This window comes from Solanum lycopersicum, chromosome 2 (genome assembly GCF_036512215.1).
Source record: "Solanum lycopersicum chromosome 2, SLM_r2.1".
Lineage (NCBI taxonomy): Eukaryota > Viridiplantae > Streptophyta > Magnoliopsida > Solanales > Solanaceae > Solanum > Solanum lycopersicum.
The window spans coordinates 11535721-11538220 of NC_090801.1; positions in this window are offsets into that span (position 1 = coordinate 11535721).

A 2500-nucleotide genomic window follows, 5' to 3' on the forward strand; every position below is an offset into this window, starting at 1 on the left:
ATGCAGATCATAAAGGGGTTCAAAAGAGGCGAGCCAACATTTATTGCCACCCTGATTGAAGACACTGGGAGCTGCGATGAGGCAGTTCCATTGCCGCCTTGCATCGAACACGTCCTTGACACCAACAAGGACGTTATGCCAGCAGAACTTCCCCAACGGCTGCCGCCCCGGAGGGAAGTCGACCATCAAATTGAACTAGTTCCAGGGGCAAAGCCGCCTGCCATGACACCTTATCGAATGGCGCCTCCGGAACTAGAGGAGCTAAGAAAGCAGCTCAAGGAGTTGCTGGACGCTGGACACATCCGGCCGTCCAAGGCACCGTTTGGTGCACCTGTGCTATTCCAAAAGAAGAAGGACGGGACGCTGCGATTGTGCATCGACTACCGGGCTCTCAATAAGGTCACGGTAAAGAACAAATATCCCGTGCCTTTGATTGCAGATTTATTTGACCGGTTGGGACAGGCGAAGGTGTTCACCAAGATGGATTTGAGGAGAGGCTATCATCAGGTTCGGATTGCCGATGGTGATGAGCCGAAGACTGCTTGTGTAACGCGTTATGGGGCGTTCGATTGGCTGGTAATGCCATTTGGATTGACAAACGCACCAGCGACGTTCTGCACATTGATGAATAGACTGTTCCACTCCTACTTGGACCAGTTTGTTGTGGTTTACCTGGACGATATTGTTGTCTACAGCGACAACATGGAAGACCACGTAGAACACTTGTGCAAGGTGTTCAAGATTCTGCGCGATAACGAGCTGTACGTGAAGCGTGAGAAGTGCAGTTTTGCACAACCAATTGTCCGTTTCCTTGGGCACACTATCAGCCATGGCAAGATTCAAATGGATAGCGACAAGATAGCTGCTATCAACAACTGGGAAGCACCAACGAAGGTACCAGAACTGAGGTCCTTCCTTGGTCTGGCCAATTACTACCGGCGCTTCATCTTCAATTATTCCGCAATTGCAGCACCTCTCACAGACTTGCTGAAAAAGGACCGTGCCTGGAATTGGTCGGCAGCTTGCCAAGCTGCCTTTGAGAGGCTGAAGTTGGCTGTGGCGCAAGAGCCTGTGTTGGCCTTGCCAGACTTCTCAAAGCCATTCGAAATCCACACGGATGCATCAGACTTCGCTATCGGTGGCGTCCTAATGCAAGAGGGCCACCCGATAGCCTATGAGAGTCGGAAACTGAATGAAGCGGAGCAGCGGTACTCAGCACATGAGAAGGAGATGACTGCTGTGGTGCACTGCCTGAGAACGTGGCGCCACTACTTGTTGGGGGCTCATTTTGTCGTCAAGACGGACAACGTCGCGACGACCTATTTCCAGACCCAAAAGAAGCTATCTGCCAAGCAGGCTCGATGGCAAGATTACTTAGCAGAGTTCGACTTTACTCTGGAGTATAAGCCAGGGAAAGCGAACGTGGTGGCTGATGCCCTTAGCCGCAGGGCTTCATTAGCAGCTATTGTGAGCTCAAGCAGCAGCTCAATTGTTGAAGACATTAAGCAGGGGTTGCAACATGACCCCGTTGCCAAACAGCTATTTGCCTTGGCCCAGCAAGGCAAGACTAAGAAGTTCTGGGAGGAAGACGGTCTGCTATATACAACAGGTAGGCGCGTGTACGTCCCGAAGTGGGCTAGCCTTCGGCGTACCTTGATGAAGGAAGGTCACGATTCTGCTTGGGCTGGTCACCCAGGACAGAAGAGAACCTTAGCATTACTGGAAGCGTCATACTACTGGCCTCGGATGCGGGATGACGTTGAGGCATATGTTCGAACGTGCCTTGTCTGCCAACAGGACAAAGTTGAGACAAAGGTACCGGGCGGATTGCTGGAGCCGCTGCCCATTGCTGAAAAGCCTTGGGACAGCGTCACCATGGATTTTATAACATGTTTGCCAAACTCAGAGGGCTTCGGAACAATTATGGTCGTGGTGGATCGCTTCTCAAAATATGCGACGTTCACCGCCACAACGGCCAACTGCAAAGCCAAGGAAGCTGCCAGGGCCTTTCTACGTGATGTTGTCAAATATTGGGGCATTCCTAGACACATCATCAGCGACCGTGATCCCCGGTTTACAGGTTCATTTTGGAGGGAGCTGTTTAGCTTGCTAGGGTCGGAGCTGCACTTCTCAACCAGTTTCCACCCTCAGACGGACGGCCAGACGGAGAGAACAAATGCACTATTGGAGTGCTACCTAAGGCACTATGTTAGTGCCAATCAAAGAGACTGGGCGAGGCTGCTAGACACTGCCCAATTCTCTTATAACCTACAGCGTAGCGAGGCAACAGGGAAGAGTCCCTTCGAGTTAGCAACGGGGCAGCAGCCCACAACACCCCAGTCCTTGCCTGTTGATGCTGGTTTCAAAAGCCCCGGTGCTTATCAGATGGCCAAGGCCTGGGAAGAACAGGTCGACCTTGCACGGTCGTACCTTGACAAGGCTGCCCGAAAAATGAAAAAGTTTGCTGATCGTAGGCGACGTCCGGTGAATTATCAGATTG